The sequence below is a fragment of the Lissotriton helveticus genome, chromosome 10 (genome assembly GCF_964261635.1).
Source record: "Lissotriton helveticus chromosome 10, aLisHel1.1, whole genome shotgun sequence".
Lineage (NCBI taxonomy): Eukaryota > Metazoa > Chordata > Amphibia > Caudata > Salamandridae > Lissotriton > Lissotriton helveticus.
In genome coordinates, this window is record NC_136071.1 from 176,670,143 (window position 1) to 176,696,241 (window position 26,099).

The 26,099-nt window shown below is 47.1% G+C and overlaps 1 protein-coding gene across 6 annotated transcripts in view; it reads right to left on the bottom strand.

The window, feature by feature from the left end:
* Window positions 1-25,757, bottom strand: part of LOC144786082 (actin, cytoplasmic 1-like) — a 77,270-nt gene extending 51,513 nt beyond the window's left edge. For 2 of the 6 annotated variants that reach the window (XM_078665030.1, XM_078665032.1), the window contains exon 1: window positions 25,514-25,756. The gene's annotated coding sequence lies outside the window, so the exon portion shown is untranslated. Of the gene's footprint in view, window positions 1-25,382 lie in introns of all 6 variants that reach the window. The other 4 variants (XM_078665035.1, XM_078665033.1, XM_078665031.1 and 1 more) reach the window with 4 other exon arrangements.
* Between the last annotated feature and the right edge of the window lie 342 nt (window positions 25,758-26,099).

The window sequence follows — 26,099 nt, forward strand, 5'->3', positions numbered from 1 at the left end:
ACTGCTTCGTATCTGCACCTCCGGCGTCTGGCGTGTGACGCCGTTAGCCGACTTGAAAGATTTAAAGGGACCGCGCTTGAAATGCTCAGCATTAGAAATAGAGAGGGGCCGCGGGATGGAGCTAGCCACCTCAGAGTCGTAATCGTAGTGCGTTTGACAGGCTGGAGTAGTTTAAAGAGACCGCGTAACAATAGAGCGGCATCACAGGGTGAGAGTGGTAGATGATGGAGCTGATTTCGCAAGTTAGCACAGCCAAGACCTAAAATAGTCACAGACAATGCCGAAATATCGGCTGAAAAAGGGGGGCGACCCTAGATGTAAAGATCGCCAAAACTTCTCCACAGAGTGACTGTAAAAAGGGCTAGTTCATCATAAATTACCCAGTCGGACAGTTCACTCCAGTTTGATCCATCCACACAGTTGTTGGTCACGATGGATGTGTCATCCCTGTACACGCAAATCCCCCAACAAGATGGACTTGATGTCATCGAAATATATCTGGAAAAAAGACCCTGTCTCGCCGCCGGCCGTCCTTTCCGCACAGCTGGCTTGGCCTCTCGGCGCTGAGGTAGGAGCTGCACTTGTGCCCCTGTTTTATGGCAGTTTCCTACATAGTGGGACAATTGCTCCATTCTGCTCTGTTCATTACTGTTCATCTAGTTAACTAGGGGCAGGAACACTGCAGTACTACGTGTGTGTTCGCTGGTGTCATTCCGCTAGTTGGGGTCTGAGTGCTCGCCCCAGGCTTGGTTTTCCTGTAACCTGCAGCGTGCGCTGCTCTGTGGACCACTTTCTTAGTGGTCGTGTGCGGGGATAACTCCGTGGTCAGCTGACAGCCTCGCATGAGGCAGGGGGATGGATAAACCAGCGTATTTTGGAGCGGGTACTGGTTTACTCCTTTAAACGTGGTAGTTTGGCTGGGAGGGTGGGCGGGTGGTATCGGTTCGCTGTGTGCATTTAGCAGTGTTTGTGTTGCTCGCTGCAGCGCTGTTTGGCGGGGCCCGGTAAGAGGACCCCGCGATGGAACGCTCGCGCGTCTCTGAGGGGCCGCGAGGCCGCTCACTGCTGAGCTCGAGCCGGCAGCGCGCGCTGCGCACCAGGCACTAATGAGGGCGCACCAGGCAGTAACAAGGGCGCAGCTGTGGATGCCGGGCTCCAGCTGAGCCTCTCTGCCCCAATCCACCTGTGAGGCTCGTCGTGCTGGTAATGGTCCTTCTCGGATACCACTGCGCCGAGCTGCAGCGAGGTCTTGCCTTACAGCGCCGAAAGCAAGGGCATGTCCTTCCCGGAGGTCACCGAGCCAGGAGGCCGCTGCCAGGCCGACTCCGAGGTTAGCGCTCTCTCGTAGACGCCGTGCCCGACACCCGCTCAGGTGGCGCTCTTGACACTCCTGGGCATCTCTCTCGGAAAGGTCCACTCTTTACAGCCCCTACAGCGCTATCCCCATAACAAATGACCTAGAAGCCATGAGAATTTCTTGGCAGGCGGGCGCCCCAGATGGGATCCGTCAGCTTTTAAGAGTTGTTTAGGGTTAAGGAGCAGGATGTTACTGGAATGTAAGGGAACTACCAGTCCATCTACGGCTGTCGTGAAGCACATGGCTTTCTCAGTGTAGTTTGTTTGCTTTTGCACGCTACCAACCCCCACCCCACTACTTGTGACAAACACCAGAGCCTATTACTTAGACTTTCCTGCCAGTGTGACGGCAGCTGGTGAGGGCATACCGGGCACTGGTATGAGCAATTTCTGATTCAGAACCCTGCCATCCATCGGGGTGCAGCTGCTACACCAAATCGGCAGATTGTAAATGAAACCGCAACCTATAGCCTCCCTTGACTTCCTGCATAGGAGCGCCCCTTGATCTCAGAGTGTCTGTCCCCTAACCCCACCAGGCACACCCAGTGGACCGCACCATTTGCTACCTCTTGTATTTTGTTTGCCAACAACTGTCATTTTTGCTTCATGTAACTTAACGTTTGTTTTTGTAATTTGTTCACTTGTAATGTTCTCCTCATGTATCAGTTCTGTTCCTATTGTGAAGCGCTCTTACACCTTCGGGTAAAGTCCGCGCTATATAAAAACGCATAAAATAAAATTAAAATAAATAAAAATCCAAGAGACTACAGGTTTACTCCACACAGTCTATCTGAAAAACTGTAGTTTGTTTTCGTTTTTGTATGGCAACCATTCGTATGTCTAAAACGTGACAGTCACTCATTTTCTTTTATGAATTCATTTCGGATAGGAGGGAGCTTTAAAAATATCTTGGCGTTCAGTGATGCATTTCAAATGAACACCGTATGTCAGTCATAACCGCAAAACATAGTGCTTTAAACCGATATATTTGTGTATGAAGTCAATCAATGGTGTGCTACTGCCCAGGAGGATAACCATTTCAAAAGTTTATATAGCTCGAGTGTAACTGTCACCAAGCACATTTCCCACGCCTCAACAAGACTGAGGTGTGACATGACCTGTAGATAACAAGTTTGAATGCCGATAGCTCATTGTTTAATCCCACCAAGGCCGATAGTGACCTTGCCAAATTTTTAAAAGTAAATAGTTATGCCTCGGTTTAGAAACAATGCATCTATAATACTTACTTGTTAGTCTTGTGTTTTTTCACCTGCGTGAAGAAGTAACTCTGGGTTAGTTCATTCTACACCGCTAATTTTTGATAAACGAAAGAACACCCCACACATGGAAATACTGTGAGCGGAATCCAAGCTTGTTTCTAGAAGCCAATCTTTGGAATGTTGAACATCCATCCCAGCCAATCAGATTTAAGGACGTCCAGACAACTGCCATCGCAAGTACCCAGTGCTGTTTGGGTCTTTTGAGGTTGACTACCTGTGAAGACCGCCGACGCTTTTTAATTTTCTCGTATGAAGATTGTGTCCTTGCCCCTTTTTGCCCGATATTGCGATTTTCCTGACGCCTGTACAGTACGGAATCGACAGGTAGCTCATGCCTTGAGGACGAATTTGGCCTCACGGCGTTGAGACTTTTCACAGGGGAACTGCTGTCAGACTCTAAAGCCGAGGGCGCGAGGTCAGTATTAGTCACTTGTCCAGGGGGTGCCGTTATTTACAAAGGAAATTAAATTCCGAAGTACCTGTTCTCTAAAAAACAACCCGCAGTCAGCCTGACCTCGGTCTTTTAAGAAAGCTTAGTTTAGATGTATTGCTCAAGTGAGTTTTAAGAATCGGTTTGCATAGCTGCTAGGTTCCCCAGCCCACGCTTGATGCTATACTCAAGTCCAGAGTTTTCTCTCGGGGTAATAACTTTTTAAAACAGTCACAATGATGCCTTACAATATTAGGATATGCAGTTCCCAAATGTGTTACCTATGCATACCTGAGGTGCAATAATGCTCCAGTTACTTACAGGTAATCTTCATTATCCTTAGTCTGTTATGTCCTAGTCACAGTCATTACTTGTGTAGTGATCTCACCTTTGACCCAGACGCAATTGTAGCAGATAATAAGAGGTGAAACCGCTCTGTAGGAAATTCAATAATGTGTCTGCATTAGAGCAAATATCTGACAAAAGACTCCCAGGATGCGAAAAAATCTTGATCATGTGCTTTTTCTGTGGTATGAAAAATAACTGTGGCGCAAACTCAGGAGCCAACTATAGTGTTTTATTAAGATTGGTTACAAGATTGCTAGAAGTATATAGTAGTGATTTTAAATTCATTGTTTACCTTGGAGTACTTGTGTTGCAGGCACACTAATTTCTTCAGTGTTTTATAGTCTTTAGTGATGTTAACTCACAGTTTCTTGCATGAGGCTTCTGTGTTGCAGTGTGTGGCTCTGTTTGTGTGTGTATGTGTGGCTCTGTTTGTGTCTGTGTGTGTGTGTGGCTCTGTGTGTGTGTGTGTGTGGCTCTGTGTGTGGCTTGGTGTGGCTGTGTGTGTGTGTGGCTGTGTGTGTGTGGCTATGTGTGTGTGTGGCTGTGTGTGTGTGGCTGTGTGTGTGTGGCTCTGTGGCTCTGTGTGTGTGTGTGTGTGGCACTGTGTGTGCGTGTGTGTGTGTGGCTCTGTGTGTGTGTGTCTCCGTGTGTGTGGGTGGCTCTGTGTGTGTGTGTGTGTGGCTCTGTGTGTCTGTGTGGCTCTGTGTGTGTGTGTGGCTCTGTGTGTGTGGCTCTGTGTGTGTGTGTGTGTGTACAAATGCAATAGGTCTCACATTTGCAAGAGATTAAGCTATTGGCATTGTAAATGACAATGCCATTTATTTATCTGTTTTCAAAACTAGCACATAAATAAAAAAAATTGTCATTTACAATGCCAATAGCTCTAACTTTTGCAAAGGCGAGACCATTGCATTGTAAATGCTTGTTTAAGGCAAAACAAGGAAGCGTTCACAGAAAGCCGCTCTTGCGTCTAACACCATCTATAAGCACGAGAGCGGCATAACACCAGACAAGTAAAAGGTACAGTACAAGTACAGTTAGCGCCAAGAAACCTTCGGGTGTTAGTGCGCTCAATAAGCCTCAATTAACATAACATAACAACACCTTCCCCGTACCAAACAAACAGAACGAATAGGAAGGATGCCGTACCAAAAAGTGCATGTAAATTGTAAATTGTCAGTTTATATAAAAGTCTTTGTACTTTGATGGCATTCCCACATTGCGATGTTCCCTTTGCTGTGCTTTGGAACAAGTGATTGTACCATTACTATTTACATAAGGAACATAGGGAACAGAGTTCTCTACCTCAGAAGTGAACTCTTGATCCCCTGGGTGGCAAAAGAACCCGAAAGATAAGAATTACCATCTAACACATCCTAGAAATCTGAATCCTCCGACACTCTTATGCGTGCAATTTTTTCTGCCTGTTCTTGCTATGCGTTCACCAAATCCCTTTGGCTCCACAAACCCTTTCCTTTTAAGAACACCGAACCTTTAGACACCTACTCAACACACACAGGAATGCCCGGTTACTCACCGGTAATATCCATTACTCCGAGTCCTGGTCTCCCCGTCCCATTCCTTACAAGTGAGCAGCTAGTCTGCTCCGCAGAAACCTTTAGCCTAGCTGAGCTGTTTGCACTTCCCCCAAGATGGCGTCACTATCACGTGACAATAAAGGGGGAAGTGCAGCATTGGAACATCCTGAGAATACCAAAGAAAACCCAGCACCAAAACAGACAATCACCCAAAGAAAACCCAAACAGGGAGGGAGGGGAGGGCTCAGGAATGGGACGGGGAGACCAGGACTCGGAGTAATGGATATTACCGGTGAGTAACCGGGCATTACCTCCTCGTCCTGTCTCCCCGTCCCATTCCTTACAAGTGAGCCCATACTCAAGCACACGGTGATTGTAAGAAAAAAACAGACCAAAAGGTGCGAGGAATACAGGTCCATTTTAATCAACAGAACACATCACAAATCATGTACCGCAGACAGGACATGAGCCCCAAAGGCAGCAGAGGCCGCCATCCCCAACTGAAGTCGATAATGGGAAACAAAAGTATGGGGAGAAGCCCAAGTGGCAGCATTACGTATGTCCCTCAAGGAGGCCCCCTTGAACATGGCCCAGGAGGAAGAAACACTCCTGGTCGACCTACCCTGAACAGAAGAAGGGAGAGGACATCGGGCCGAATCGTAAGCAGAAACCACAGCGCCCCTGACCCAACGAGACAAGGTGAAAAAAGAAGGCCGAAGCCCCAGCCCCGACAGGCCATAGGTGACAAACAAGGAATCAACCTTACGGAAACCAGCCGTACGCTCCAAGTAGATGCGGAGAGCCCTCAGCACATCCAACGAATGGAGGAGCACCTCTTCAGGAGAGGCAGGATCCGGAAAAAAAAACGGGAGAACAATATCCTCCTGACAGTGAAAAGAAGACAACACCTTAGGAAGAAAGAACTGACTCGGGCGGAGAATGACCTTGTCAGCGCAAAAGCGCAAAAAGCGGGGAGAAGCCATCAGAGCCCCACTCTCACCAACCCTCCGCCCAGAAGTAATGGCAACCAGGAAAATAACCTTTAGCAGAAAGGTATTTCAGAGCCACAGAGTCCAAAGGCTCGAAAGGAGGACCCGTCAAAGCCCACAGAACCAAGGGAAGATCCCAAGCAGGCACAGGAGAACGAGAAACAGGACGCTGAATCAAGAAACTCCGCAGAAGGCGAGCCACCAATGGGGAGACAGATGACACAGAGGAACCCCAAAAAGCAAGAATCGCAGCCCACTGCGCACGCAGGGAAGAAACCGCAAGCCCCAAGACGAAACTATCCCTCAAGAAGTCCAACACCCTCACGGCCTCACAGGAGTCAGAAGAGAGACCCTTCCCAAGACACCAGGAGGAGAAATTCTTTCAGTGACGAGCATAGGACTTCAAAGTGGAAGGACGCCGAGAAAGCTGGAGACATTGGGCAACTTCCCCCGAGCAACCCAGACCCAGCAAACTCAACCTCTCAAGTGCCAAACTCCTAGCCGGAGGCGGCGCACGGAGGCAATCCCGAGAAGAGGAGCCCGCAGGGGGGAGGGAGACAGGGGAAACCTCCAATGAGGGCAAATAGACATGGTCAACAGAAGGGGAACCCAAGACTGCCGAGACCACTCCGGAACCACCAGGAGAACCTCCGCCCGATCCAACCGAATCTTCCGGAGGACCATCGGAATTAAGGCAAACGGAGGGAAGGCAAATAGCAGACCCTTCGACCACAGAACAGAGAAAGCATCGGTGGCTCACGCCAACGGAGAGGGAATGATGCTGCAAAACAGAGGAAGAAGGGCAGGAACCTCCGAGGCAAAAAGATCCAGCCAAGGACGGCGGAACCTGAGGACAATCAGATCGAACAGATCCGGGACAGACACAGGAACACCGATGAGGGGAACACCCTGCTCAAAGAATCCGCAGGCCCATTCTCCTTCCCCGGAAGATAGACCGCCGTCAGAGACAAGAGATTCAACTCGGCCCAAAGCCAGATCTTCTGGGACAGGAGAAACAGAGATCGACACATGCCCCCTTGGTGAATCACATAAGCATGAACCTCCTGGTTGTCCGTCTGCACCGAGACGGCCCGCCCCCGAAGGAGAGGAGCGAACCACAGAAGAGCCAACCAAACCGCCCTCAACTCCTTCCAGTTCGACGACTGGAGGGACTCGAGACGGGACCACCGACCCTGAGCCTTTGAGGCACCCAGAACCGCACCCCAACCCAAGGCACTGGCATCCGTGGACAAAACAACCACAGACTGGGGAGGAAGGAGATCGAACCCCCGGGAAAGAGACTGAGGGGACAACCACCATTGGAGATCCACCCGAATCCCCGGGGTGACAGGAATCAGAGTCTCGTAGTCCAAGGAGGCAGGATCCCAGTGTGACAGGACATGTTGTAACAGGGGGTACAGATGAAGCCTGGCCCAGGGAAGGAGATGCAAAGTAGACGCCATCTCCCCCTGACTCCACAACCAGAGACGGGCAGACACCCGAGACTGGAACAGAAGCCAAGAAAGGTGACGAAACAAAGTCAACTGGCACTCCTGGGAGAGGAACACCATGCCCAGGTCTATGCGGAAGAGTGCCCCCAGGAACTTAAGGGACTGGGAGGGCACCAGGGAGGACTTCCTGTGGTTGATGAGGAACCCAAAGGAACCCAGGAGAAGACACACCTGGTCCACATCCGACAGAGCCTGAGAAAAAGAAGGAGAGACAATCAACCAGTCATCAAGATAGGAAACACCTGCAGCCCCCTGGAATGAAGAATACCCACCAGAGGGGCCAAGAGCTTGGTGAACACTCTGGGCGCCGATGAAAGGCCGAACGGGAGCACCCGGAACTGATAGTGAAGGGTCCCCACAGCAACCCGGAGAAAACACTGGTCTTCCGGATGGACAGGAACGTGCAGATACGCATCCATCAGATCCTGGGACACCAGGAAGCCTCCCGGAAGCACCAGAGGCAGGATGGACTGCAGAGTCACCATCTTGAAAGGGCGATGGAGAACAAAGCGATTGACCCGCTTCAGATCCAAAACAGGACGGAGATCCGAAGTATCCTTCTTGGAGACCAGAAAGAGGATCGAATAGCAACCCTCGCCCCTTTCCAGAGTAGGAACCTCCACAATAGCCCTCTTCTCCAATAGAAGCCACACACCCGCCAACAAAGCCTCCCGTCGCAGAGGAAGACGGGGCAGGGGTGTCTGAACAAAACCCGGAGGAGAAAGAGACGAAAACTCTATCCGGCAACCCTCTGACACAGTCTGAACCGCCCAGGCATCTGGAACTGACAACCACTGGGAGCGGAAGGACTGGAGGCGACCACCAACTGGCAAAGGCAGACAGTCATTGGGAAGAGGAGGAAGCGGAGGTGGCAACACTGGCAGCGGCCCGGGGCTTGGCACTTCCAGGGGCCCCCCGGCCACGACCCCTGCCACGAAAGGGCTGTGAAGTGCCACGAGCAGGAGGCCCAAAAGCGCGACGGTATCCAAACCCACGTCCCCTAGAAGGACGGCGGACCGGAGTCACCAGCTTGCGGTTCTCCGCCGATTGCTTGACCATATCCTCCAGCTGAGGACCGAACACTTTGGAACCTTCAAAGGGCAACTTAAGAAGGACTGACTTCTGGGAAGACTCCGCCTTCCAGGAATGCATCCAAATATGACGACGGGCAGCGATGGAAGCACCAGAAGCAGCCGCCGCCACCACCAAATTGTCGAAGGAAAGATCTGACCGGTATCGCACCTGTAACTCCATCAAAGACAAAAGAGGAGTGGCATCCTCACCGTCCTGCAGCAGAACGGACAGGGACTGGAAATCCTTGAGGAGCGAATGAACCATATAATTAGAATAGGCAGTCGCCCGGACCAAAAAATTAGAAGCAGCATAGGGACGCTTCACCGCCCCCTCAACGCGCTTATCCACAGCGTCGGCAGGAAGGGCGTCATCCGAAATGACCAAACCTTGAGAGGAAAGGCCAGCCATCAAATTGTCAACTTTCACCGCCTGAGGGAACTCCACAGCAAAACCCTCAAGAGGGTAACGCTTGGACAGGAAACGAGGAAAAGCTGACTTGTCCACCTCCTTCCATTCGTGAGACAGCTCTTTGCGCACCGCCCCATGCAAAGGAAAAGAGTCAGGAGCAGGCTGGACATACTGCGTAAAAAAGTCATCCTCCAAAACGTCAGCAGTAGAAGGAGAGAAACCCAAATTGGACCGCACATGGGTGAACAGTTCAGAGAGCTCAGCACCCTGAACAAAGCGACCACGCACACCCTCATCCTCATCAGGGCCAAACTCATCCTCAGGAGCAGCCTGCGGATCCAACAAACCACTAGGCGGCCCAGCCGCGTCCCTAGCCAGGAAAGCAGCTGCCACAGCCTCATTAATAATCAGGCGCAGGGCATCAAGAGGGGCAGCAGATGAAGAAGCATCAGAAGCCATAGCTGCAACAAGCACAGAGAGCTCAGCACTTCAGTCCAAAAGCACCAAAAGCAGGCATAAGCAAGGACAAAAACCAGCCATGAAGGACCCCATAAATAGCCCACGAAGTCCCGAGGACCTGAGCTACCGTGGGAACAGGGAAAAGAGGGCCGGCATAAAAAGCCCAGCCAGCTGCCAAATTCGTCCACAAACGCACCAGAAAACACAAGTGCGCCGCATCACCAACACCAGAAATCCCTGCCCGCTAATCCAGGGCGCAGCGGTACCGGAGAACACCCAGGAACAGCGGCTGAAGCAGGCCAACAAGTCAGGTGAGTGAGCAAAAGCGGAGACGGCCACTAACGCGAACCGCGTATGAAATAGAAAAGACCGTCAGCACAAAGAGGCAGCGCGGGGGAAAAGACAGCAATAAAACAAAAGGCGGCCGCTAAAGCAGGCCGCCGTAAACAGCAAACAACAATAAATACCAAGGAACTCACCTCAAGGCAACCCCGTCCAGCACAGCCAGGCAAACAGGCACGTAGTGCAGAAAAAAAAGAACAGGATGTTCCAATGCTGCACTTCCCCCTTTATTGTCACGTGATAGTGACGCCATCTTTGGGGAAGTGCAAACAGCTCAGCTAGGCTAAAGGTTTCTGTGGAGCAGACTAGCTGCTCACTTGTAAGGAATAGGACGGGGAGACAGGACGAGGAGGTAATAGACCATCTGGATTCACCCTTCTTAACCCTCGCTGTAATCCTCACCAAAACCCAAGCAGCCTCTAAGACTTCACATGGGCGTGCTTTATGTTTCAAATCAAACAGGTATTTGGTATGTAATTGCTTCGGAGCAACGCGGTCAGCAAATGCATCCAACAAAGTGCAAGATCTTTCATTGTTAAACCTTCTGACCCAATCAGGACAAAAAGAGCACCCAGGCAACCTCTTTCTCATGAAAAGAAAAGGGGACACTCATGCGGTCCTATGAGGGGTAAGTAGATATGACCAAAATGTTTCAAACAAAAATTCTTTCGCATTATATCCCATTGCTATTGCAGTCTGAATACCCTCCTTAAGAAAGCGATTCATGCGCTCAACTAAACTGTTAGCAGAGGGGTAACGAAATGCAATGGTAATGTGTTTGACTTGTTGTTCCTCACAAAACGCACACATCCTTTTTGAAATAAAATGCGCTCCATTGTCAGAAACCAACTCTTTTGGAGCGCCTTCAATAAGAAAAACATTTCTTAGAAAACCAATAACATAATTCAGGATGTGATGTGAATTCAAAGTACACCCATTTACTGAAATAATCAACCAACACCATTAGATACCGTTGCTCCGCAGGCAGTTGTTCAACTGGTCCTGTAAAATCCAAAGCTACTTTACTCCGGGCCTCTTCAGGCAAAGACACAGAAATATGGGGTCTCATGTTTTTCCAATGCTTATCATAAACTAAACAAGCAGAACACCCTTCAATAAACTTTTTAACTTGAGCTTCCAACAACAACCACCAATAAAATTGCTTTAAAAAGTTTTGCAAGTATTTGTTGCTCCCAAAAGCCCTCCATGGGCCTCGCTAAGCAATAAAGACCTGAGCGATGAAGGAGGCACACAACAATCACCCCTCACTACAACTCCTTCAACCAACGCTAACTCATCAGAAATCTGAATGAAGGGACGAAGGGGAGCTTCAACATACTTCTTCTTGGGCCATCCCTTCTTTATAAAACCTGACACTTTCTGCAATATAGGATCCATAGAGGGCGCTTGTAACCATTTTTCGTGTGAAATGGGTCCAGAACTAGAAACAACATCGTCCACTAATTTATCTCTACTTGAGTTCTCACTAGAATATTCCTGAATAGTTAGCTTTCACAAACTGTCCGTTCTGGTATTTTAACCACCTGGGATGTATTTCAAAACAAAATTGTATTCCTGTAACTTAGATAAAAGCCTCACTAAGCACGACAAAGCTTCTCCTGGTGGCATTACCATTTAGCAAATGAAGCCACAACTTGTGATCAGTAAACAGTAAACCGTTCACCCCACAAAAACTTTTGAATCTTTCCGCCGCCCAAAGACAGGCTGACGGTTCACCTTCAATGGTGCTGTATGTGCTTCAGCTAAAGAGAGAGCACGCGAATCAAAAGCAACCGTGCACTCCTTGCCATGAATTACTTGAGCTAGCACAACACCCACCCCAACTTGACTTGCATCAACTGTTACAACACACTCTTTATCTGCTTGAAATGGAGCAAGAGCAGGTGCAGAAATAATTAGTTTTTTAAACAAATTTAAAAGCAGATTGAACATCATCATTCCATATATACTTTACTCCTTTCTTAAGAGGATCCCTCAGGGGTTGTAGCACAGAAGCGTAACCATCCACAAATCTGGAATACTACTCACTAAGACCAAGAAACGATCTGCGTGAATCTTTGTCTCTTGGAACCTGAACATCCTGAATAGCTTTGGTGAGGGACAGTTTAGGAGAAATACCCCTTGGGCCAATAGAATGACCTAAGTTATCAATTTTTTTAGCATTAAATTTGCATTTATCAGACCTTGATGTGATACCATATTCTCTAAATTTGCGTAACACTTCATCCAGACCCAAATCATGTTAAGCCAGTGTCTTTGCAAAGATCAGAACATCATCCTGGAAAGCCTGTACACCACTAATGCCTTCCAGAATGGCGTCCATTGGCTCATGTCTTTCTGGTAAAGGAAAACTTTCAATAACAATACAGTTGTGCACACTACGCAAGTCAGCTCAGAGCCTGATATTTTTGTCCTTTGTGCGAACTATCACAACTGGACAGAGGCGGCTCCTTCATGTGGGCAGAGGAGCGTAACCCCACTGCTTTCTCGCAGTGCGAGAAGCAGAAACATAAAATGGTATTATAAATACCATTTTATGTTTCTGCTTCTCACACCACGAGAAAGCAGAAGGGTTTGGTTGGGGTCGGGTGGGTGACCGGGCCTGCTCTCAGGCAGGGGAGGAGTGGCTTGCCCACTGTTGTGGGCGCTGACGGTTTGGTCAGCCCTCTGGGGGACTCTGCATTTTCTCCATGTAGGCTGCATGCAGAGAAAATGGCCTCCCCATAGACGCATGTGTGGTCGGCGTCCCAAACAATCACAATGCTGCTATTGAAGAGTTGTGATTGGCTTAGGGGAGGGAAGGGAGGCTGCCTGCGAGCTGGCAAAGGTAAGTTAACTTCTATTTTAAATTAAATTAAACCTCCCACGAGCGACCCCCCTCCCCATGCGACCCACCCTGTGCAGCTCCCCCCCCCCCCGCCCTCCAACCCACGAGTCATGCCGGCCGTGACTGCAATTGGACTAACCCATTCAGATGCCTCCATTTTCTTAACTATGCCGTCAGAGATTATCTGATCAAGCAGAGATTTAAGTTCATCTCTAAAATTCAAAGGAATAAGACGAGCCGTGTGAGAAACAGGTATGGAGTTTTTTTTTAAAACAATAGAATAAACGTAATACTTCACACAACCCACAGAATTACTGAAAACTTCTAGAATTTTTTTACTCCAAAAAAATACGTACTAACATCTAGAAGCACAAGAGTGGCATGACACCAGACAAGTAAAAGGCACAGTACAACATGGTTAAATTAAGATCGAGCAGGTGCTTGGATTCACTCACTGAAGGTCAATCGTCCTGCTGCACTACATCTTCCATGAAGCAGCAGTGGCGCATCAGTTAGTGCATCACTTGTTACCCCCACTGGTGTAAATGATGCTCTAACTAATGGTTTGGTTAGGCCTTGGAGGTTATGGGGGTGTGGAACACTGCTCGAGGGAAACTGTAGGACCTCCTTATAAGGATTACGTTTTAGCGAAAACGCCTGGGTGGGAGAGGTCATTTATGTCTTTTATTTTCTGGGTTTCATTGCTTCCTACAAGGGGTGATACTTGTTTACAAGGCAGTAAATGCATGGAGTAGATGTAAGTCTTTTCTGGTCAACTCCCTAGCATTAGCTGAATTTGTCTTTGAGTCTGTTTATTGCACCCTACCTCGAAGTTAACAATAACTGAGACCTTGACTGCATTAACAAAAGCAACGTGGATGACAGTGTGGGTGTGCTGTACCTTTAAGATCTTACAGCTCAATAGAACTTCCAGGAGTTGGGTGGACTGGTGACAGTGCTAACCTCAATTTCATGAGGCAATGTGCTTACAGAGACACAGTGTAGAGTCATTTCCAGACTGGGTACCTGCCAATTATTATGCCACACACAGAGCTTTGTATTACACGTCTTTATTCATCTGCACGTAACTTTGAACTCGACATTCCAACCCTGCATTCACTTAACTAAGCTCTAACACTTATGTCACCTTCCTACAGAGTCTATCAGGTGCCCAATGGGTTCCATCATTGCTAACTTACACACCACTACATCTCACTTCTGTTAAATATAAAAAAATTGCAATATTTTACAAATATTTACACAATAAGAGCTCTTCAAGGAGCTTTTGTGGCACTCTGATTACTCATCATGATCCGGTCTTCAGAAACTGGGAATTGGCAGTAGAATTGTCTATGACCTGCTTTGGTGATGCACGAGAAACAGCAGTCAGGGAGTCTTCAGTTGTCCTTTCAGAACCAGTCTCTACGTTGACATTAGTATCTGACGAGCCACATGTTGAAATGCGAGGAATCTTGCGTAATTGCCTTCCCAGGATGTTGGCCAGTCACCATGTGTCCTTTGGTGGACACGACGTGGAATAACTCCGCATCAAGCATCAGACTTTCATTTTCTCGAGTGATGAACACGCACTCAATCTCCTCTATTGAAAACAATGTCTTTTGCATGTCATCACTTGTCTGCATAGGCCATCATTTTCCTTTTACGAACCAAGTCTTTTGTACGGGTTTCTTCCTCAGTATTTGCTATTCTGTTGCCCCATTGAGGTAACATGGTCATCACTGCTCTCCCAAACTTCAAGGTTGCAAGGCTTTCCCCTGTGGTCAAGTGAGGGGTCTAATGGTAAGCTTGCAAGGTAGAATTTAACACAGGTTTAAGCTTGAGCTTTTCTAACAGCACGCTGAACACATATTTTTTAATCTACACATGAAATGTTTGACAAGGCCTTTAGTCTGTGGCCAAGGAGGTGGACTTTGCTGATGCTTCATGTTAAGATGATTGAGAAAGTCTCTGAGTTCTCGACTGTTGAAAGGTGGGCCACTGTCAGATTTTAAATCGCAGGAACACCCAATGTCACAAAAATTCCATCTAATCTCTCGATTACTCTTTTGTGAGTGACAGACAAGAGATCTTCTGTCAAAGTAAAATGGGAATATTCATCAACAATCACCATCAGGTGATGTCCACTGTTAAGAGGACAGAAGAAGCCAACGGCAATTCTTTCCCATGCATACTTTGGTATCTCTGACATGTTTAATGTGTATTGAGTCGTTTTTGTTTATAGGCAGTTGCATGAGTGACAGACCTTCATCTCTCTTTCAACTCTCTCATCGAGATGAGGAAACCAGAGTCAATCTTGGAGAGCTTGTTTTGTGGCAACTATTCCATGAGGTTCTTAATGGGCCTCTTCCATCATCTGTTGTCATAAGCTTTCCGGAATGACAATTCTTGAACATCTCTTCATAATGCCTTCTTTAGTAACAGGCAGTTAATCTTTGACATTTTTAAACTTCTGGTAGTCACTGACACTGGCCAGAGGTCGAGCATAATGGTTCCAAGACTGATGTGTGATAATATTCTTTAACATGTCACTGTCTTGACACGTGGCAGTGACTATTTGTTCTAACAACATGGTAGCTGGTGTATTTGATTTCACAATAAAATTTATGTAGGCTTCATCCATCTTGGAAGGGGTACCATGACCTTGTATCAGCACTCTTGAGAAGTAGTTGACAGGGTTTTGATCTTTCACTGGACGGTGCACGATTGTGTAATTGTATTCTTGTAATCGAAGTCCCCAACATTCAATGCGAGGCAGCATTTGGCCTTTGGATTGCTAAAGATGGTTAATAATGGTTGATGATCTGTTAAAAGCTTAAATGGCTTTTCATATAAGAATATGTGGAAATGTTCACAAGCCCACATCACTGCTAAACTCTCTCAGGTTGTGAATAAGCACGTTCTATTTGGGACAAAATTATGCTTGTATGGGCCACGATATGCCTTCAAGCATTTGGGTGTCCGCTGTGCTGTGCTCCTAAACCGACTGGGCTAGCATCAACAACAACCTCTGTATGAAGTTTTGGATCAAAATATGCCATTTTCCCCATCAGAAAATATATAGGCAAATAATTTTAGCTTGTTCTTATGGAATTCACATTTCTCAGCATTCAAAGTTAAACCTGCATCAGCAAGTAAACCACACACTGGCTTGAGAGCGTTATCATGCTCCTGTGTAGCTCCGAAAACCAATATGTAATCACTATAATTGAAAGCATTCATGACAGGCTTCTTGATAAGTTGCATGACATCTTAAAAAATCTCTGTGGCTGATGACTCACCAAAACGTAGTCTTTTATATGGGACAGACTAATATGTGTAGAAAAGGTTGCAATGTACCTGCAATTCTGCAATTCTTCTTGAGTTCCAACTGATGATATACTTTGTTTAAATCAAGGTGAGAGAAGACCTTTGCACCGTTCAATTGTGTTATCATGTCAGCAATGTGCAGACCTGGAGGTCATTCTCGTTCAGTTGCCTTTTTTGCTTGACGCATATTAACACAGATGCGTACAGCTCCTTCACTTTCCTTTTTGGGTTCTACCACTATGGGAGACACCATGGCGTTTGACCAGTAGAACGCTCAATTATATAATGTTTGAGCAATGACTAAAGTTCCTTTTCAACAGCTTTTTGTACATGAAATGCAATTTATCTGCGTGTTTGAGCAACAGGACTGACATCCTCATTTATATGCAAGTGTCCTTTCATAGTCTAAGTTCCCCTAGCCCATAAAACAATGAAGGGAACTGACTTACTATTTTGTGGTGAGCATTCATATTGTAGTTCACAGATATCAGTCCCATATCAGCAGCTGGGTGGAAACTGAGTACACAGGCACATGACGCTGTACCTTGAAGAACATTAATGAGTTTGTGTACTTTTGTTTTCTCATGTTTTATTGTCACTACGAATAAACCTTGACTTTTTAATGAAGTCGATGCAGCCCGTGTGTTCACTTTAGTTTTCGAGGGTGTAAGCTGTGGCAATGGAGACAGTTCATTGTTTTTTTCTTCTGGCATAAGGTTTACCCCATCCAACATGATCCCACTGCTAGATTACAATGAGAAATACAGACCTTAATAGATGAAGGGAGAGACTCATATTGGATAACATAAGGGAAAACCTAGTTTCTAATCCAGAAACATCCAAAAACACGGGCGTTTTTTTACATCTTACCCAAGATCCACAAGGACCAAAGACCACAACCAGGGAGACCTATTGTCTCTGGAATAGGCTTTCTCTTCGAACCTCTCTCACAATTTGTGGACCACTTCCTTTGCATGATAGTGGCCGACATGCCCTCTTACCTTCAAGACACCAGGCAAGTGCTTTTGCTTTGTGGAAACAGTATCCTTTGATCCACACTCCAACCTGATGGTCACATATGATGTGGAATCATTGTACACCAATATTCCACAGGACGATTCTCTGGACACCATGTACCATCTCCTAGAACGATACCCTCGCCAGGATCAGACACCCAACTCCTTCATCATGCATTGTGCTAAGCTGGAATTGAAGGACAATTTTATCATGTTTGAAGGTCAGTTATACTGGCAAATAACCAGAACGTCTATGGGCAGTACATGTGCCTCAAGCATGGCCAATCTGTACGTGCATGGTTTCGAGACCAAGCACATCTACTCTGTTACCAATCCATTCCAACAAAATTTTAAGTTATGGAGGCGATATATAGATGACAATTTGGTCATTTTGGTGACCAGACGTCTCTTAATGCCTTCTCAGGATGGTTGAATACTCTAGTCCTCAACTTATGCTTCACTGGTGAATCGAGTGCTGCTGAGGTTTCTTTTTTTGGATCTCCGGCTTTATTCTAAAGATGGCAGAATTAACAGTGAACTCTTCCAGAAGCCTATGGCACGCAACTCTCTACTGAGCTCCTCAAGCTTCCACCCCGGGCACTGTTGAACAATCTCCCCGCAGCCCATTTTATGAGGCTGAGGAGACATTTTATGGAAGTAGAGAAATACAAACAACATACCAGAAATGTGAGCAGCGAATTACAGACCCACCATTACCCTGATCATCTAGTGCGTGGAGCTGCTAAGAGAGCACACAATAATAATAGGGAGGGTCTTCTGGAGACACACCAAAAGGAGAAGACAAATAGATTGGTATGTGTGACCACATTTAGCCATCTCACAGACCCCATCAAGAAAGCAATAAATAAGAACTGGCATATCCTAAACAAAAGGGGTGTTGTCTCTTGACAGACCCTTATTTGCTCACAAACAGAGTAGTAACCTAAAGGGCTTGCTAGTTCATACACAACCAAAATGTAGACCAATGAAAGAAACGCAACAATCACTGTGGAGAGGACCCTGTGTGGTAGGACATTTCCCATGTGGGTCATGCTTGGTGTGTCCGCTCACACGACATACTAAACAGCTAGAATTTGGCCTACAGATACCTTGGCACTTAAGCAACCATACCAATTGTAATTCATGGGGTGACATTTATATGATTACATGCCCTTGTTCTCTTAAGTATATTGGCATGACCACATGTAGAGTCAAACAAAGTATTGTAGAACATCGCAGTTCTATTGGATGTAAAAAATCTAATACACGACTAACCAGACATTTTCTAGAAATGGGCACCACAGAGGATGGTCTGTCTTGGGTGGTCATGGACAAACCCAAATATGATACACTAATGGGTCCCCTTGAGAAGACCCTATTCAGGAGGGAACAACGTTGGGTGTTCCGTACCAAGAGTCACATGACAGGACTTAATGATGACATCCCTTGGTGTTCATTATAATATACTAGATGGACACTGATATTATGGATGCGCCCGTATGTAGTGGCTTAACTACATGAAGATCATCTATGTGACCTCGTTTTCATACGCAATTTGTGATTTTGTCTCATATGAAAGCTGTACCTCTAATTTTAAAACATTTTGTCCTTGGCTTTTTGTACCTATCAAGATAATCGTGAGAATAGATCTACCAATCATGAGAGTACATCCACAACATTGTCTTATGTCACACGCAACATTTACCTGTACACGAAGTACCAAACATTTACTTATATGTCCTGTTTGCAACATTAAAATCCTTATTCATGACCACTACAGAGGACATGCACAATCATTTTTTCCTGACACACTATTGTATGTGAGGGGACCACGATGCGGATTTCGCATTGTTATGAACAAAAAGCACAGAGAGAACTACATTTCCCAGCATCCTTATGACAGGGGATATTGATCATGCAATCACGTCCGCCGGACCGCGCATAAAGAGAGACGCTGGTAAACTGTTCACCCCCCTCAAGCCTTTCATTCATGCGGTGGGAGACAGGATAAAGGTAAAGCTCCTATTGAGCGTGCCCCAGAATCATGGTAGCTTTAAACTGTAGTCGAGTGCTTTTGCGTCATACTAAGTGCTGGTAATTTTGCAGGACTTTTTCTGAGCTCTGTGATGTCCCACATTAGCCCCAGGCTCAAAGCTTGATTGCTTATACTTAACAAGCCTTGACTGTTCTCTTAAACGCATACACAACATAGATGGATAGTGCATGTATGTTTTTTTAAAATGCTGCGATGCATGTGCACGATGTGCTATAAAGCATTGGTAAGATGCCCTAGAATTGGACGTGATATAAGCCTGTACTGTATAGTTAGTTTACGATGGGCACAGCAGGAGAGTACGAACACAATCTACTACATTCCATTGACCTTGATAAGGGGCCTAGACACCATATTGCCCGCATCTTAAGTGCATTATAATCCAGAGTGAAAGGTGGAGATAACTAGAAGATAGGAGACAGACTCACGGCTTCAGCTTTCTCCGTGGCCGGGCTTTGCTCCGCCAGTAGCGCCGCAGCACCAGCAGCTCAGGGCCGGGCCTTGCTCCGCCTACTCCCCGGCCGGGCTTGGCTCCGCCGGGGCCCACCCACCACCAGTGACGCCCTCAGCAGCGCCAGGAGGCGCATAAAGGCAGCGCCAGTGAAGAGTCCCGTGGGGGAGACAGACTCACGGCTTCAGCTTTCTCCGTGGCCGGGCTTTGCTCCGCCAGTAGCGCCGCAGCACCAGCAGCTCAGGGCCGGGCCTTGCTCCGCCTACTCCCCGGCCGGGCTTGGCTCTGCCGGGGCCCACCCACCACCAGTGACGCCCTCAGCAGCGCCAGGAGGCGCATAAAGGCAGCGCCAGTGCAGAGTCCCGTGGGGGAGACAGACTCACGGCTTCAGCTTTCTCCATGGCCGGGCTTTGCTCCGCCAGTAGCGCCGCAGCACCAGCAGCTTAGGGCCGGGCCTTGCTCCGCCTACTCCCCGGCCGGGCTTGGCTCCGCCGGGGCCCACCCACCACCAGTGACGCCCTCAGCAGCGCCAGGAGGCGCATAAAGGCAGCGCCAGTGCAGAGTCCTGTGGGGGAGACAGACTCACGGCTTCAGCTTTCTCCATGGCCGGGCTTTGCTCCGCCAGTAGCGCCGCAGCACCAGCAGCTTAGGGCCGGGCCTTGCTCCGCCTACTCCCCGGCCGGGCTTGGCTCCGCCGGGGCCCACCCACCACCAGTGATGCCCTCAGCAGCGCCAGGAGGGGCATTAAGGCAGCGCCAGTCCCTCGTCCCGCGGGACGCCCGCGGGCACGCGCCGGGAGAAGCCCGGGACAAGGGCGGGACCGTCTGTGGCCGTCAGAGGCCGAAGGAGGCCGGGCTGGGCCACGGCTCTTGACATTGTTGAACAGGACATCCTACAGAACTGTGAGTGGCTAACCCCTTAGTGTCTGTCATGACCAAATTGCGCTCATCCAAAATATCTGCTCCTACTGGCACCATAGATAATTACATGGTTAAAATTGTTTCTAAAATTAACTCAGACCGCCGCATGTCACTGGGCCGTGTCAGTCCTCCGGCTTCACCAAGAAGTAGCGTTTCACTCCCTGAGCTAACAGCTCCGGACACATCTTCCAGAGTTAACTTGGGAGGGGACTCAGACACAATACATCTAAACCCAGCGGAGATTACCACTCCCTTGCCCCCTACGCTGCTAGATACATCCCAAAGGTCAACATCTGTATCTTCGGTTAACTCACCAGTAACCCCCCAAGTATCCCCTCCTGCCCGTAGAGTGGTTAGGGCCTGCAGAAGGTCACAGAATAATCGCGTAGTGCACCACAGAGTAAAAAAGGTGGTCCCCGCAGCTGTCAAATTAAAATCTACTGCGGTTACCCCCAAACAGCATGACGCTGATACCCTGACTGTAGACCAATTTGACTTTCTAGCAAACATGTTCACGCTCAAATTGGAAGACATGATTAGGCCACTGATAGAAAAAGTAGAATTGATCTCCCTAGAAGTTTCTAGACTAAGCACTCTTTGGACTCCTCCCACAGTAGCACCGCAACACTTAGGTGCCATTAGTAAAATACATAAGGGTCCTGTTGTTCCAAGTAAAGGGGAAGGAGCTAAACTTGACCAGGTTGTCAAGGAAGTGTCTAAACTCAGTGTTCTTCTATCTACTCATTTATCTTCTACTAAAACAGCAAGGCCCCCCTGTGTAGACACGATGGTGAACGAGGCGAGAGTAGACACACAATAAATAATACCTTGGTCTCTGCTGTAGCTAATAACCAGCTTTCTACTAAGACATCTACTACTCATCCATCCTTACGAGTCAACACACAGCCAAACACCACAGGAGAAGCCACTGGGGGGAGGGAGGGTAAGTCAAAACCTACAGTTAACCTCCCACCCGATTGTGCACCCTATATAGTTGTGTTGACTAACGTGCCAGGAGTAGATTCACACCTTCATGATGCAAGGGGTGAAACGCGTGATTCTCTAAACCACAAAGTATTAGCTTGGTTAAGCAAATACTGCGGCTTTCCCATCGCCTTCTGTAACGACATTCTGTCTACACGAAGAGTAGGCTGGATAGGCAATTCAAAAAAAGACTGTCAGGGGAGATTGTGTTATCATAAACTTTAGGCACCCTCAGCATGTCGCAACTGTTTTGTTGAGGGCAGCCTCTTTGCCGTCGATGGACAACTTTGTATGTGCCCGCCCTCTGGGTTTTTTTTACAATCACCTAAATGAAACCTCAAAATTACAAGTTGTTCATCATCACTCATTAACATCCCCCTTTGTACAAAACACAGTGCCACATGCTCTTTCAGGTCACAACAATCCTACAATTCAAGATTCTTATTGTTATAATCTATGCAGACCAAGTTTTCCACCTGAGCAAATCTTACCCTTATTTAATCGGTTTGCTCCTCTAACATCCTTGGAGGAAAACGATTGACTGGTTGAAAATCAACAGCTTCAAGTTCAACCATGCAGAATAATGGCTTGGAATGTTGCTGGACTGAGGGGTAAAATTGGCAATAAAATTTGGATTGACTATTTAAAGACTTTCGATATTGTGGCCTTACAGGAAACTTGGGATCAAACGAACTGTTTCTCGCTTGATGGATATGTTCATTTTTCTAACCCTGCAACATCTAGTCGGGCGGGAAGAGCGAAAGGGGGTTTGCTAACCTTAATTAAAACTAAGTTAAAGGGAAAGCTAACTAAGCTTGATTCAGGATGTAGCAATTGTTTAATTGTGGAACTGAATCCCCCACATTCCATTAATATTTTATTTATACATTTTTATAATGTTTCTGCAAATGATAGTACCAGACTTAATCTGGATCTATTAGATACATTTTTGTCAGCCTACACAACTATGGCATCTGGTTGTGAGATAATTCTTCTAGGTGACTTCAATATTCACCCATGTACTTTTCCGTGTGCCGTCTCTGTAGAAGAGGGTCCCCCATGTTCTGCAGTTGTGCACTTTGAACATACAAAAAGGGGGGAGGCTCTCGAAGAATTCCTGGCGGCTTGGAACCTGTACGAATCAAGTTGCAGGGAAGGCGATTTGATTGTCCCTACTTTTAAAGGTCCGGGTGACGGTACAGTTATTGACTTTATTTTTATGTCTTGTTACATTATAGGAAAAGTATTAAAGTATAGAACAGAAATTTCAGTCTTTAGTGATCACAATCCTGTTTTACTGGAAGTTCTGTCAATGGGTTTTTTATCATTTGAAACAGGGTCTCAAAAGGGTGGTCAGGAGGTGACCCCGACAGACCAGGGTCGTAGACTAAAATGGGCAAATATAATCCCAGATGCCTTCTTACAGGATGTATTAAATAAGGTGGACGAAGACGTAGCGAAGTGCTTAGACTCACAGGCTGCTACTGAGCAAGTGATTAGTTCATTTGACAGTATTTGTAAACAGATCAAGCAGAGCTTAACGGTGATTGATGGCCCTCCACAAAGCCGGGCCAAGAGATGGTTTGATCGCTCTTGCTCCAAGGCTCATGCTGACCTGTTAAATGCCTTAAAGTCTGACCCAAAAGATCGCGCCCTTGTAGCCAGGCTAAGAGTCACCTATAAACACGCCATACAAAACAGAAAAAATGAGCTAAAAGATAACGCTTGGTCACAGCTACTAGATCCAGATGTTTTTAAAAATAGCTCCCAATTCTGGAAAGTAGTAAACCAACCCCTATTCGCTCCTGTGGAGAATAGTGTTCTTGAATCTAACGTTACTGATGAGGCTTGGATCACGCACTTTAGTAACATATACTCTAGTACCGCTCCTCAAGAGTCACTTTTTGCGACCATAGAGAGAGTTGAGGGTCACTATGTAACTTTTGAAGTCTCAGAAGTAGAAAGGGCCATAGATGAAACGAAGAAAAATAAAGCTCCCGGACCAGACGGGGTTCCAGCGGATATCTTTAAGTGCGATACTGGATTGTGGTCAAAAATCCTGAGTAAGGTTTTTAATGCATTAAACCAGAAGAACATACCACCCTCATGGAAAGACTCTATTATCGTCCCAGTGTTTAAGAAGGGGGATCGGTCAGACCCAGCATGTTACCGCCCAATCTCTCTAATAGATTCATCTGTCAAAATTCTGGGGCGGGTCATTCTGCGTAAATTGCAGAATTGGCTTGATGATAAGGGGACTTTATCAAATGTCCAATATGGATTTCGATCCAAAAGAAGCACTTTAGATCAGTGTCTCAATTTACAACTACTAGTGGACAAATACACCGTTGCTAGGGAAGGGTCCTTATACTTAGGTTTTATGGACCTCTCCTCGGCATTCGACCTGGTGAACCGGCCGAAATTGTGGCAGTCCCTAATTGACTTAGGCCTTGACCCAATTTTGGTAAACTTCCTGGCGGAATTACACTCTGGCCTGCGGGCCACCGTTAGGGTAAACACAGAGGGGCGTTGTTCGAGCTACTTTAATTCAGAGAGGGGGTTAGGCAGGGATGTATTATGGCCCCTCTCTTGTTCACGATTTACATTAACTCCCTTGAATCAGTGCTTAAGGCGGTGAAGGCAGACATACAGACATAACACGTGCAGGAGACCTGGGTATACCGGTTCTCCTGTACGCGGATGACGCGGTCCTTCTCTCACGAACCGGGGTGGGGCTTCAACTTTTGTTGGATGCATTTGAGGTTTTTATGTCATCACTAGACCTTAAAATTAATGTAAAAAAATCCCAAGCGCAAGCACAGTGCCTGTTTCTTTATGAGGGCGCGGGGGCATCGCCTCTCTGTTTGTTTGCAATTTTAATAATGTTAAATTAACACTGTTGATTCCATATTCCGGGGGCCGGACAGAGAGACACGTGCGCATACACGCGGACAGACAGGCATAAAGATTGACAGAGGCACATACGCATAAACAGAGAGACAGAAAGATAGATGTGCAGACAAACAGGTGAAGATACAGAGAGATAGAGGAATATACACGCAGACAGACAGAAAAACTAAGAATTCTTAAGTACATCACATTCTATTAAAGGTATATATACATGTACAACTCTCTACACAGACGCACATACAGGTAAACAGAGAGGCAGAAGGATAAATAGATGGGCAGACAGAGAGGCGAAAATACCAGTGGACAGCGAGATAGGTGGGCATACACCCAGACAGACAGGAAAATATATAGACAGATGCATATACACGCAGACAGACACGTAGATAAGTAGACAGATAAACATGTAGAGAGACAGGAAAGATAGATAGATAGATAGATAGATAGATAGATAGATAGATAGATAGATAGATAGATAGATAGATAGATAGATAGATAGATAGATAGTTGATAGATAGATAGTTGATAGATAGATAGACAGACAGACAGACAGACAGACAGACAGACAGACAGATGCTTACCAGCTGAGTCAGGCAGATGTACAAACATATAGACATACATGCAAGAAGAATGAAAACAACAAATAAAATATACGAATTATCGAAATAATAATATTGCACCCTCTATCGCCCCTGCTCTCGGTTACACCTTTGTTTCTCTTACACTGTGTAAAAGGAACTTTTCTGCCTCGTGTCACCCGCCCCTTTCACCCCCACTTGGAGGAGACCAGCCCCACCCACCTCAGTATTCATGTGCTCGTCACAGAGACCAGGCTGGACGCCTATTATGTGGGTGGGCGCAATGAGGCAAAATGAAGTAGAGGTCAATGGAACAAGTGCGTGTTTTTTGGTGAATAACCTGTTAGTCAAGCCTATAAATCCTGCCCTAAATTCACAGACCCCTTTACTAGTAATGCAGTGGATTCGAGTTAGGGTTTTCGAAGTTACACATTTGCCCTTTTGGTCACTCTAAAATACGACTGACATTGGCTGTGTAACATAAAATACAGCTTGCCCCGCCCCCCGGCACACAAGGACCCCAGGGGTGGGGGGCGAGGACAGGAGGACCCGATGACCCGTACCTCGGTAGAGGAGGCTGAGCGGAGCCGGGGGGCGGAGCATGGAGCCAGGGGCCGTCCCGCTGCTGGTGCGGTGAGGAGAATGCAGCTGGTGGAGACCCCGGGGGTGTGAAGTGAGCTTTGAGGCAACTTACGAGCAATCACAACCCCACTGCCGTCCAAAATGGCTCTGGAAACTCGTCTTCTCTATTTGGAGTTTTCACCACAGTTGATTACCTCATCTTCCTGCTTCACATTTCATACTGCTTCCTGTTTCTCCAACTCGGTCCCCACCAACAACACTGTGCACAAAATGTGTCTAAGGCAGTGGTGTAACAGAGGCCCCCACAGCCCTCAAGCTCCAGGGGGGCCCTCAGCACATAACTCTGGCCGGAGAGCTCATGATTGAGTCTGGAGGGGAGGGGACCCTCCCCGTGCTTTGCAGGGGGGGGCGGGGCCCTCAAGGTTCGTTCCTCCAGTGGCCTAAGGTTTATTATGTTTAGGGGGTTATCTTTGGGAATTAAAGCAGACACGGCCAGCTACTGACTGTAAACACCACAGGCATATATATTTTGATTATCCATGAATTCTACATTTGTAGCACCATTGCTTTACAAGAACACTTCTTTAGTGCCATGTCGTGTGCTTGCAACATGTTCAAAATATACCTGCAAATAAGTTATGAAAGGCTAGGGACCTTTTACAGCATCGCTACAGGTTTAGCAGATGTACAAGACAAGC